Genomic DNA, 13,617 nt, shown 5'->3' with positions numbered 1-13,617 from the left:
TCCTTTGGGAGCCCCAGAAGACAAGCCCACAATCCTAGTCTGTCCTGAGCTCTGTTGGTCTCCTTGGTTGAAATGGGCTCCTAGGTCCGTGCTGGGCTTCCAGGTCCACCATGCAGGGACCCATGCACCACTACTGTGCTGTCCTTCTTACAGTTGGGGGTGGGGCCTGACAGGTGCCACGTATGCATGTGTGTGTCTTTGTATGCAAGGGCCCACGAGCCCAAACTTGTGTACATGCTCAGCACACCCGCTGCCTGGTAGGGCCCAGCCTTCTCCCTGCTTAACCAGCACCCAAGGGCTGAGGGCTTCTGGGGGCTCGGGCACAGCACATGGGCAGAGGGCAGGGTGGGACCTCGAGGGCAGAGGGGATTAAGCCGCTTAAACAAACAGCAGTAAGGAGGGACACGACATGTGGCCACACCGTGGTCTCACCTGATGCCTGCCCTCCAGGATGGCAGGTACTCTGACTGAGGATGGAGATGGGTTTCTGACTTGCCCAGAGTCTGGGGGCCAGCTGGAAAGGTCACCACAACCCATCACCATCAGACTTCCACCAGGTAACAGTAAACACTGACCTCCAAATCCGCCTTTATTGTCATCCAAAGCATTTACGCTCAAAAGCTACCTCCTGTAAGCAATTGTGTGTGCACACAGGCGCGCGCGCACACACACACACACACACACCTTCGCAGCTTCCCTAAGTCATGCACCCATCACCTGCCAAGCCCCCTTCCATCTGGACACCCAGCACAGTGCTTACTCAAGGGGGCTCATGGAAACTCGGCCCCATACCTCAAGCCCCCAGGAAGGAGACCCCAAAGGGAAGGATCCTGGCAAGCTTGCAGGATCTCCAACCCACACAACTCCCTCACGCAACACCCACTCCCGCAGGGGGCATATTCTCCTCCACCCCCAGCCTGGTGCACAGCCCCAGCCATGGAGGCACCTCGGCAAAGGGATGGGACCTCCAGCATTTGGGGGATGGGCTAATTTGGTGATATTGGCCAAGGCAGATAAGAGTCTCCTGGAAAACAGGTACTGTGTGCTGTCTGGTTTCCTCCTCATATGCACCCACAGGGGCAACACTCTGTTAGCCCCATTTAGGCTGGGGCTCATTCTACCTGCTGTAGGCCACCAAGCTGGTAAGTGGCTGGACTGAGGCTCAGCTCTGTCCAACTGCTGGGTCTGTGGTCCTGAGCATGAAACCACCTTTGAGTATACTGGCCTCATAAAGACACAAACTGGGTCAGAAATACACTCAGATTCCCACAAGTGTCCACTCTGTAAAACACAGAGAAAGAGACCATCTACTGACAGTTTACCAATCTGCTTTGACGTGTTCTGGTCTCCGGAGACATGCATGTGTGTGGCTGTGAGTACGAGCGCATGTGTGCACGGGCAGGTCTCTGTGACGGTCAGTGTGTGTGTGCAAGTGTGTCTAAGTGCATGTGACCATGTGTAAGGGATGTGGGGATGAGGGATGGTGTCACTATGGTAGGCCACTCTGTGAGTGTGAGGGTATGTGATGGTGTGTATGACTATGGCAAGTGTGTCCGTGACTGTCCATGTGTGGATTTGTGTGTAAGTGTGGGTGATGGCGCACGTGTGAGGTAGGGGTGTGTGTGTGTGTGTGTGTGTGTGTGTGTGTGTGTGCAGGACAGCAGGCTGCATGCCTCCCCTGAGAGCCCTGGGCCCGGCCTCGGCCTGGGGGGCGAGGCAGACATTTGGGGGAGGCTGGGGAAGGAAGAGTGACCACGGACAATAATTTTTTAGGAGGTAGAAGCCACAGCCTCGGCAGAGAATCCATTTTAGCAACAAGAGAAGTGGAATAACGTGGCAAATTACAGTGTCTGACCAAATAAATTATTCCTTTCATTTTAGCATTTTGTTTGGAGGAGAGCTTTAAACTTCATCTCTGAGCATATTCAGCAAGTGCTTACTGAGCGGATTTGGCTGTAATTAATATGAATTTAACTTTCTTTTCTTTCCCAAGGCATGGAACTGGAGGAGAAATGGGGCAGGGCAGACTCCTCTGGGCTGTGGGCTGGGTGAAGGTTTAATAGCTTCATAGACCTGTACGAGCTACAAGGGCAAAAGGGAGAGGAAAAGTATAAAACCTTTAATTGCTGCTTCCCAAAATAACCTCAGCCCGCCCGTAATAGGCTTATGCTGGATTTTCATTCTTTTCACAGAGGGGGAAAAAAAAAATCAGATTTGAATTTCTCAAACCAACATATTTTCTGCAGGTCCCGCCCTCAGTGGCTCTCTGGGGTTGAAAGCCCCAACGTGTGGAGCCCCGGGGACACGGGATTCAGACACGAGGCTGTCCTCATGATGGTTGTCTCAGGGAACAGGGGCCTTGAGGTCAAGCGAAGCCTTCCTCAGAGAAGCCCAGGGCCGCGTCCCGGAGGGCTCACCTCTTCTATGAAACAAGGGAGCGGTTGGACCAGACCCACAAGGTCCTTCCTAGCTTGAAAAGTCCTAAGGTCTTTGGACCTGCTCCCCACTGACTTTTTAAAAAGATTACTGAATTCTGAAAATTGTATTAAAATTTACACAACGTGGAATTTGCCATTTTAACTATGTTTAAGCATGTAGTTCAGTGGCATTCAACACACTGACATTGTGTACAGTCATCCCCCGCCCCCACCGTCCATCTCCAGAACCTTCTCACCTTCCTCGAGTGAAAGTCTGTCCACATTGGGCAGTAACTCCATGCCCCCTCCCTCAGCCCCCTGGCCACCACCATTCCACGTCCTGTCTCTGAGTTGGACTACTCTGGGTACTTCCTATGAGCACAGTCACACAATATTTGTCTTTTTGTGACTGGCTTACTTCACGTAGCATAATGTCCTCGAGGTCCATTCACACGGTGCCAGGTGTCAGAATTTCCTTCCTTTTTAAGGATGAATAATGCACCATTGTGTGTCTACACCACATTTTGCTTCTCTATTCATCCGTCAGTGGATGCTTGGGTTGCTTCTAACTTTTGGCTGGTGGGAATAATGCTGCTGTGAACACAGGTGTGCAAATATCTCTTCAAGCCACTGCTTTCCATTCTTGTGGGTAAATACCAGAAGTGGGATTGCAGGATCCTACGGTTATTCCATGTTGAATTTTTGGAGGTGCTGCCATACAGTTTCCCGAGGTGGCAGCTCCGTCGTGCATTCCTGCCTGCGGGGCACAAGGCCTCCCATTTCCACATCCTTACCAATCCGTGCTACAGTTTGTGTTTCTTTGACAGTGGACATCCTAGTGGATGTGAGCAGAGGACTTGGCTCACATGAGCTGGGTTCACACTACCTAGCAAGATGTATCAGCAAAAACTTCCTTTGGGCCACTCCATCTTGAAAGATGGCGGCAGTTGGGGCCAGGACAAGTCTGCCACAGGTTTGCGTTTCTGGGCTGGCTCCAGATGAGCCCCCAGAGCACTCATGCGATCACTGATTCCCTCAACAACCATTTGACATGTACAGAGGCAGGTGCCGTTCTAGGTGCTAGGGACATAATGGTCTCTCATGGACTCACGATGAGAAAGCAAGGTGGCCGGAGCCCAGCTTATCCTGGGAGCTCATGGCTCAGGAGACTGAAGTACTGGGAGATGTAGCCCAAAGGGAAATCCTAGTGAAGAACACACCAAGCATTTGAAGGGAGGAGAGAAGAAACTAGGAAACGCTGCCTGGGTTCATCTGGAATGAGTTCCAAAAGTTATCACCGGGGACAGTAATTACAGAGACCCTCATCTGCCTGATTCTCAAATCACTCTCCTGGGTGACATGTGGTGGAAGCCTGAGGCTCCAGGCTTCGAAAACCAAGGGGCCTGTGTCCCTCCCCACCACTCCTACCTGCGTGAGCCAGGACAACTGCTCTCTCTCGGTCTTAGGCCCCTAACTTCTAAAATGGGAACACAGGGGATTCCCATCTTTTGCAGGGGGTTAAAGGCTAAAAGTCTGTACATAAGACAAAAAAACCCCAAGAGCCCAAATCTACCCTTGAACACCTCAAGGGAGGCCCCACGGGGAGGCAGACCCACTCTCACAAGTCCAGTTCACAGATACCTCTGTGTGAAAACACCCGTTGCTCCCCCAGCCTCCCACACCCACCCAAGAAGTAACAGAGGAGTCTGGCTGCCTTCAGAGGCCTGTGCGTGACAACTCCGGGTGTGGAACCAGCAGGAGTTAGGAGTGAAAACTCTAGCTCAAGAACTCATGAGGCAGGAAGCAGAAATGAACATGACCTGAGACCAGCAGGTGCTCACCTGACCTCCACACCAAGCCAGCCCCAACACCGGTCGAGGAACAGCGGGCAAGGGCACTGCTTCAACCACACGCATGGTTTCCCTGCCCTCCTCTGTCCCTCTCGCCCAGACAAGCTGAGTTGGCTTAGCTGGGGGCGTGCAGGTGCTCGTCAGCCACAGCTCTCCCTCCCTTCCCGCCCCACCCCACCCTGCCGGGCTGGCTGTGAGCCCCACAGCTGTCCCTGGACAGAGCCTGGCCTCAGCCCAAGGCTCAGCTCTGTCATAACAAAGGCAGCCGCCTCCTGTCATGTCCCGCAGCGAAGGCCCAAAGGCCCATGGGGTTCTCACCCCCGGCATCCTGTCCCTTGCCGGACCCTGCCGGGCCACAGCTGGAGGGCAAGGCTCTGAGCTGCTGAGGCTCGTGTGGGGATGTCTGTGAATCAGCAGACAGAGGAAGGAGGTGTCCTGTGATCCTCCGCCTGGTTACCCAAATGTCTGTTGGCCTAGCCAGGGTGAGGCCCACTGGACAGAACACAGCCCACCCTCTGTCTGGCTGAGCCATGGCTAATGGAAGAGACTTACTAGGCAGGGATGCAAGAGACTCTGAGGATGCCGGGAAACACCAGAAAGGGGCATGTGGTGGAGAGCTCTGTCCCCCAGATAGCCACCTTTGAGGGAGAAGATAACAGTCCAGATTCATGTTTACCCACTGCCCCCATTGCTCTGCCTCTGGGCTCCAGAAAAAGATAAATCATTTCTCTCTCCTCTGTTCCTCCCCGCTTCTGGCCCAACAGTCACTTCTCCCATATGATGGCCTGACAGGAAACTCCAGTGTCTCATTGTCCTTATTCACATGCCTTATCTTCTCCCACCAGCTGTGTGACTTAGGGTAAGGGAGTTAACCTCTCTGAGCCCAAGTCCTACTACTGGTCTGGCTACACTATGGCCTCCCACTGTAATATATATATATATATTATATATGTATATATATTTTTTAAAAGTCATCCCAATATAAATCACCAAAGACATGAACATTTGGATTTCTATAGCCTATATAAAACAGAAAAAACCATTTTTCTTTATTATTATAAAGTTAATTCACCCCACAATTCCATCAGTTAATTAATTGCCTTTGCACCCAGAAAATACAGATGTTTTCATCTATATGTGGTATTCATAGGAATGGGGAGAATTCTATAGCACCATGGAAAGCAAAGGGCCACTGTGTGTGTAAATCCTCACAAGGGGGCAGACAATGGTCCTGACAAGTTGGGTCTAGGGAGGAAGGTCCCTCTTAGCCATCACCATGGGAATGGCCCTGTTCCTCCCTGCCCGTGAAGGTCCCGTGGGGCTCGGCTTCCATGTACTCTAAGCTCCCAGACTTTCCCCAGGTAGGCCTCTGTTCCGGGGCCTGTCTCCTCTCCAGGGCACACAGTGGTGGGGGGTGTGAGGTGGGGTAGGTGAAGGGAGGTCTTCTGGTAAGAAAACTGGCAAAGCATTCTGTACCCTGCCTCCCAACGCCAGGGGTCACGTTGCCGTCCCCAGCCCACCCACTTCTGTGTGCTCCCCAAGTCCCACAGCAAAACTGCTATGAGCCAGCAGATCGGAAGGGATTTAAGTTCTGAACAAGACCTCTCCCAGAAGCCAGCTCACAACCAAACCCTCCTTGGTGTTCAAGCAAACGTCAGCATCTGCCAGGCAAGAGGTGTCCCTCTCTGCCTCTTCCAGCTTGTCCAGTGACTGAAAACTACACTGAGATGGAGGTTAATTTAATGATGGGGGGGCTCCACTCTCCTCCAGCCCCTACACAGTTCCCGTCCCTTCCCCCCACAGTATGGCTGAATTTATAGATTTGGGATTGCTGTAAATTATAATGTAATTATACCGCACCAGGGGCAGCTTCCCCCGGCAGAAATTAAAAAGCAATTCAGGTAAATGATCTTTAGCTACAGCGGAGTGTCCCTGCAGAACTCATTAAGTCCGGGGACCAAACGGCATACCAAAGACGGCGTGCAGCCTGCTGCATGTCAAACGCTGCAGGCCACGGGTGGGGGCGGCAGGGGATCCCTCCAGGGATGCCCGCCCGCCCGCCCTTCACCTGCCTCTCACTGTAGACTGCGTACACCTGTCCAGGTGTCTCCCACAACACCCTTTTGACCTGTCACTCCTAGACTACTCCATGGAGAGGCCCTCAGGGGAAAGGGGCAAACGTGGGGGTACCTGCAGAAGAGCCAGAGGGAGAGGCGGAAGATGGGTTTGGAGTGTATTGAAAATAAAGTCAAACAGGAAATGAACCATTTTGGTTGCATTAGTACCATTGCCTCTGAAGCTTTGAATTCTCAAAGCCTGGGGAGTTGCTTCTCTTATTGTTTTGTTTGGGTTTTGCTCTTTAATTTCCTCATTTGGACCTAACACCGAAAAGAAAGTTTTTGCCTAGAAAGAACTGGAAAGACAAGCTAATGTGGAGATGATGTGAAATGGAAGCAGAGAAGAATGTGAGAATGTTCCCTGTGCTTGGCCGCACTCATCCAGTCCATCCAAGTGTGCCCGGGGTCCTCATGATAGAGGCAAGGCTCAGCAGCTGTGAAGCCTCTGCCTTCCGCTCAGGTCGTGATCCCAAGGTCCTGGGATCGAGCCCCACCTCAGGCTCCCTGCTAGGCAGGAAGCCTGCTTCTCCCTCTCTCACTCCCTCTCCCTGTGTTCCTTCTGTCGCTGTCTCTCTCTCTGTCAAATAAATAAAATCTTTTTAAAAATTAAATTAAATTATAAACAACAACAACAAAAACAAAGGGCCCATTTTGTCCACGTGTCTTGAAGCATAGCCCACACCACTGCGGTCTCCAGCACCCACTGTATGCAGGGTACTGCATTCACAGCACGTGTGGGGACCAGTGGCCTTCTGGAAAGGCTGCCCTCACCCACCACACTGAGGCCCGGAGAGGCAACACCACTTGCTCCACGTCCCATCCAGTCAGTCAAGAGTGGGAACGTGAACTAAGCTGGGCCTCAGCCACAGCAGCCTCCTCTCCAGGCCGAAGGGGTGGGATACAGCAAGGCCTACTCAGCCACTCTCCCCCTGCCCTGCGGAGTCAAAGCCCGAGAACACTCACCGGGCACCTAGGGGCCCCTCTGCTGCCCAGCTGGGGCAGTCCTGGACAGGTCACCCGACAGGGAAGCGCCTCAGCTTCCCCACCGATCAAATGGAATTGCGTCTCCCTCTGGGGGTCATGGCACAGACTTAAGCAACCTTGTAAAGGGCCAGTTGGGGTAAAGCAGAAAAAGGGTCTTTCCCAAATAGCTGTTAATAGTCTAAGTCAGCCTTCCCCTCCACTTAAACAGAGGAAGAGTTGGGGGGTGGGGAGGGCCAGACGGCCTGGGGTCAGGCTGCCCACTGAGAGTGCTCACCCCCTTTGGACCTATCTAAACTCTCTCCTCCTCCTTCTCGGGTCCAGCCCTCAGCTTAGCGTCCAGGCAGCCCCCACCATAGTGAGTCTGGGCCTGGCAGCCAGATGGGCCAGCCCCCGGACACCCCATCGAGTGCCCCCCTGTGGGTGTGACAGCCTAGGCCACACTGAGTCCCACCCGGTCACCCTAAATGTCTGTCGGGTCCACAGCAGAAGTCCACTCATGCCGCTCGGCTGAGCCGCGGGCCCACCCCTAATCTGGATATTCTTCTCTCCACATGCAGTCAAAATAGGAAAATCATCACATACCAGGCCTAGTAAATGCGGTCCCCGAAGTCCAGGAGCCTGTTAACCACAGAGCCGGCCACACCTCTGCAACCCTGGAACCCGCAGAACTTGCCCTGCACAGATGCCCCCAGGAAAGGCACCCTGTCCTGTCCAGGCAGCAGCAGGCTGGGCAGGCCACACCAAGACAGGCTGCCGGTCAGGAAGGAGCGCACACACTTTTCCCATTTCCCTGGGGGAAGGGGGTGCTCCCGGCTCTTGGCGAGGTGTCTGAAACCACGGGGAGGCCACACACTAGTCACTGAGTCGGCACATGGCAACCCTTTCGAGAGGCCTCCTGGCCCCAAGCAGACCGTGAAAACACATACCGAACCCACTCGGCCAACGGCTCTCCTGGCCGCTCAGGGTTGTACACAGCGCTGAGGTGTGCAGGCCTGGAACAGAGCAGCTCCCTGGGGCCCCAGAAGCTGCAGGGAGGCCCATCCTGCCTGCCGCTGGGCTGACGGGACACTCCAGCATCTGTTTAAGGAAGTCAGTCCCCACCCCAACCCCATGAGAGAGCTCCCGTCCACAGAATGCACACCCCTTCCTTTCCACCGAAGTTTCTGCCGCTGCGAGAAAACTCACACAGAGACAGACAAGGGCCCTCTCGCCATTCATGTCCGCTGGCTGGCCTGGGGGGCCGTCTCCGCCTGTCCTTCTGAGGCCCCCACCTCCACAGCTGGCCTACCTGGGGGTTGCCGGGGCGGGGAGCCCACCCGGGAGAGCCTGGAGGCAGCCCTCTGCCTCCTCCTGCCACCAGCTCCTCTTTCTCCGGCTCAGCCTCTGACGTTATCGCCTGGAGAAGGGGACTAATGCTCCACAGCTGGCTTGGTGGTTTAACCCTCTCGGGCTTCCAGGGCATCCAGCTGGGAGGAAAGCTCACAGTCACCCTACTCGGGGCCTCAGAGCAGAGCCTCTGTGAATTCAGCGACGATGAGAGCAAAGGCCTGCCGAGAGCTCCCAGGAGAGGAGAGAGCCGGCACTCAGTGGGTAAGAGGAAGAGAAACTTCCCAAACCCACCCGCATTCCACCACTATCCTGATTCTCAGGGAGCCGGAGGGAATGCAATAAACTCAGCTGAAGCAAGCAGACAGAAGGCATAAAGGGACGGGCCTAGATCTTTCTTTTGCCTGCCTTTGTCAACCCCAGTATTTCTGGGGTGGGATGCTTCAGGAGAAGCTGCTGGAGGAGGTTTTCTCAGAGTCATGTCATCTCAGCTGCCACCCTTCCCTCTGCCTATGTTCTTGTTCTGTTCTCGATGCCCAATTTTTCTGCCTAACAAACTCCTATTCATCCCTCAAGACCCGGTCCCAGGCATGCCTCCTCTAGGAAGCCTTCCCTGTCTCTTCTCTCTTGGGGACAGGAAGAAGCCTCTAGAACAGGCCTCTTTCAAAGTCTCTAACCATCCTGAGACCCTAACCATGCTCTTGTCAGTCCCTCCTCCTGGCTGGGTTGTTCTTTGGGGGTTTGGATGGTGGGGTATTTGGATAGTGACTGGCACAATGACCGGCCAGTACTCGCAACTGGATGAAGAAATGGCTGGTCTCAGGGTCCCTAAGATTTATTATTCTTTTTTTAAAAATTTTTTATTTTTTATAAACATATATTTTTATCCCCAGGGGTACAGGTCTGTGAATCGCCAGGTTTACAACACACTTCACAGCACTCACCAAAGCACATACCCTCCTCAATGTCCATAACCCCACCCCCCTTCTCCCAACCCCCCTAGATTTATTATTCTTGAGACCAAGTCTCATGGCAAAGAATTCTATGTCCCTGCCATCAGGGCTGCCAGCAGAAGAATGGTGGGGCAGAAAAAAAGAAGGGGTGGACAGGGAATACAAAAGCAGTCTCAATGACCAGCTTTCTATGACTCTGAACTGTCTACTATTGGTATTTTCAAAATGTAGCACAAATCTCATCCCCCGGAGGTCACTCACCAGTTGGGCAATCTCTACCAACCGTAACCCAGAAAGCGACAAGCAGCCCCTGGGCCCCAAACCTCCAACTCAGAGGCCTTGCCCCAAGCAGGGTATAATCCATCCACAGAAGAGCCTCCTGAGCCCTAACTCAGTGTCTCTGGATTCTTGCAGATTTACAGGTCTTCCCAGCACATCAGCTGGAAGTGGGTATAAGTTAAAGAGGACAGGGAGTTCTGGCTACTCCCAATAAGCAAGTTACCAGCAGAAGGTGGAGGAAGAGGCAGCCCCATGAAGGAAGAGGTGGCGCCTCCACTTAGGGCTCAGACAGACTCAAGTTCAAGTCCTGGCTGAACCACTTAATAGCCGGGTGGCCTTGGCAACATGCTAACCAGTAGGCCTTCCATAAACATCCAAATGCTTTTTGAATTAAACAGAATTGACTAATTGAATTTGGCCCAAAAGGAGCCCTGGGATTTAGAGGCAGAGGCCTAGAGGAAAATATGGGGGTGGGGTGGGAGAGGTCCCCTGCAGAGACGTGCTGGGAGCCAGACAGACTCAGGAAGCTCAGAAGTGCTTTGTGCTTGGGTTGGGGGTGCGGGTACAGAGCAGGGGGAGCAAGGAGAGAGAGGCGCAGCCTGTTAACAGATCAGCAGGAGACGCTCCTGCTCCTACCTGCAGACCTCCCCCTTCCCCCACCATAAGCAGTGAGCAGTGCCAGGACCTGGCCCGGCCCTTGGCTTTGCACTAAATGCCTGACACATCCAGCAGCAGCTGGGGGCCTAGCTGGTTCAAAAAAAGCACACACCCTTATCGCTGCTCTGGGCCTGTGGCACCTACACATTCCTTCCCAGGGACTGCTTAGGGAGGTACATCTGTTTTCTTCTGGGATGGAAGAGAAAAACAAGACAAAACAAAACAACGACAACAAAACCCCCAAAAAACAATAAAACAAAAAAAACACAAAAACAACTCCTAGATTCACCAAACGGTGGCCCTCGTATCAGGCTCAGACCTATCAGTCCCAGGGCAGGTGCTGTCAATCTCCACCACCATCCCAGTCTCAGAGCAGCACTGCTACCCCCACGGGGATGGATGCTGGGGCTCTTTGGAGTTTTCTGGCTCCTATTACCACCTTTCTGCCAGCCTAGGGCTCAAGCAGCTCTGACCTCTCAAGGGGTCACTTGAAACAAGGACAGGATACCTGAAGAGGCACAGGGCAGGGAAGGAGCACAGGCTTTGAACCCAGAACTCCATCAGACTCTAGCCTCTCCAGGCCTCCCCACTCATTGTGACTCTGTGGGCCAGCTGGGGGACTCCTCTGGACCTTGTGTGTAACAGGAAGCACATGGAGAAAGGGGAATCTTCCTACACCATTGGTAGGAATGAAAGCTGTAGAAAGTATGGAGTTTCTGAGACAGTAGGGAATTTCCTCAAAAAGTTAAAAATAGAGCGATCCTATGAGCCAGCACTACTGTGTATTTACCCCAAAGATTCAGATGGAATGATCCAAAGGGACACCTGTACCCTAATGTTTATAGCAGTGATGTCCACAATAGCCACACTACGGAAAGAGCCCAGATGTCCGTTGACAGATGAATGGATAAAGAAGATCTAGTTCATATATACAATAGAATACTACTCAGCCATCAGAACAATGAAATCTTGCCATTTGCAACGATGTGGATGGAACTAGAAGGTATTGTGCTAAGTGAAGTAAGTCAATCAGAGAAAGACAATTATCATATGATTTCACTCGTATGTAGAAATTAAGAACCAAACAAAGAACCATAGGGGAAAGGAGGGAAAAATAAAACAAGAAAAAATCAGAGAGGGAGACAAACCATAAGAGACTCTAGGACACAAACTTGCTGGAGGGGAGGGTGGTGGGGAGATGGGGTTACTGGGTGATGGGCATTAAGAAGGGCATGTGATGTAATGACCACTGGGTGTTATTATGACTGATGAATTGCGGACCTCCACCTCTGAAACTAAGAATATACTGTACGTTAATTAATTGAATTAAAATAACATTTTTTTTAAAAAACTCATCATAAAAAAAAAAAGGAAGGTGCACCCATGGTCAGTCCTGTGGCATCCTGAATCATGGGCCATGTGGGGATAGAGATCCCTTAAGTTTCTGTCATATACAAGTGAGGGGCTAATGATGCTTCCCCATGCAGGACTGGGGGAGGGGGCTGGGGGTGCAGACGTGGGTAGAGAAGAAACCGTTATGCGTCTACAAGTCCAAGGACAGACCACTGGATAGGTGGGTTCAGTGTGAGAATCTCAGGACAGAGACAGCTGACAAGGTGGGACCCCAAGGTAAGACAGAGGTGGCCTATGGTGGACAGGCCCCTGGGACCCTGGGCCATGGGAGAAGGGAGGGACAGTTGACCACACAGGGGAGTATGGTATCCAGAAACCAGGGAAGGAAAGAGCTGGGGGCGTGAGACTAAACACTGTGAGTCCATACGAGGAGGCATGAAGACCACGTGCTGGACCAAGCAGCACGGGACCGAGCCATCTGGATGAAAGGGTAGGCAGCTCCTGAGGGGTACAGCATGTAGGCAGGCAGCAGAGATGGCTCCAATAAGGAAGGGAAGGGAGAGAATGCAGCCAGAGGGCAGATGGGACCAAGGATGAGGGGACTTCAGAGCCCCGAGGAGGCATTGGGGTGGCTTTGTACGGTGGCAATGTAACTAAGCGGATGTGTCATTGCCAAGAACTCCCTTCTCGGTGTGCTTCCAGGTCTGGGTTGGCTTCAGCTGAAATCCATAAGGTCTGGAGGAAGGATGGGATAAAGCATGGTCCTCTTTCAAGCCAAGGGGCACAGTCACAGTGTTTTCATCACACGCTAAGCCGTGACCTGTCTTTCTCCCTCATTCTATCACGGTGCCACCCACTCCATGAGCCACGGGTTCTCAAAGACAAAGGCCGGGATTTCCAAACGATGACACAAAATAATGCCAAGGTAAAAAACAAGCAAACAAACAAACAAACAACAGCCATTCAAAATGCAAGAGGGACCAGTAGATCTTAAAAACAAAAACCAGGTAGGTCTTTGATAGGGTTTGGGATTTCCTGTTGCGAGTAACTTTAAGAAACAGCCCCGTGTCAAGTTTCCGCGTGTTATCAAAAAAGCATATCTACAATCAGCCGAAAAGGCTTTTAAAACGTCCCTCCCTTTTCTGACTCTGTTTTATGGGCGGCCAGATCCCCGCCACATATTTCAAGCCAAACAACATATCGCAATTGATACGCGAACGCAGAAGCAGACAGGACCGTGCAGCTGCCTTCCCTTAAGCCAGACATGAAAGAGATTTACAAAAGTGCGATCCCATTCTTCCCCTTAACTTTCTAATTTTGGAGAATAGTTATTGTTGATAAAAACAGTGGGGGTGCCGTTATTTTTAAATGGATGAAAAATTAAAACATTTACAAACATTCTCACCTTAAATTTCTAGTACCATCCATACTGATAAAGATAGTACACCCTAAAAAGAAGTTCTCCAGGGTCCTTGGTAATTTTTAAGGGACTGGACACTTTGGGAAACCTCTATGGCCCCAAAAGGACCAGCAGGTGCCAGCCCAGTAGGAGAGCAGAGGTGGGCATCCCAGGGAGAGCGAGCAGGGCACAAAGGCACAGGTACCAGGGGCCGGCATGTGGGAGGGGCACTGTGGGACCCCAGAGGCAGGCAAGGGACCACATTTCCCATGCTTGGACTTG

General features: G+C 52.3%; 1 protein-coding gene across 2 annotated transcripts in view; it reads right to left on the bottom strand.

Moving 5' to 3' along the window:
* Nucleotides 1-13,617, bottom strand: part of GLI2 (GLI family zinc finger 2) — a 243,073-nt gene that overhangs the window by 148,134 nt on the left and 81,322 nt on the right. Inside the window, exon 1 of one of the 2 annotated variants that reach the window (XM_032353900.1) lies at nucleotides 8,657-9,538. The exons of the other annotated variant lie outside the window; for it this stretch is intronic. The gene's annotated coding sequence lies outside the window, so the exon portion shown is untranslated. Of the gene's footprint in view, nucleotides 1-8,656; nucleotides 9,539-13,617 lie in introns of those variants that run through there. 2 annotated transcript variants of the gene reach the window in all.

This window comes from Mustela erminea, chromosome 8 (assembly GCF_009829155.1).
Source record: "Mustela erminea isolate mMusErm1 chromosome 8, mMusErm1.Pri, whole genome shotgun sequence".
Taxonomy (NCBI): Eukaryota; Metazoa; Chordata; class Mammalia; order Carnivora; family Mustelidae; genus Mustela; species Mustela erminea.
The sequence above is the reverse complement of the archived record's forward strand: the minus strand, read 5'-3'. Positions and strand labels throughout refer to the sequence as shown.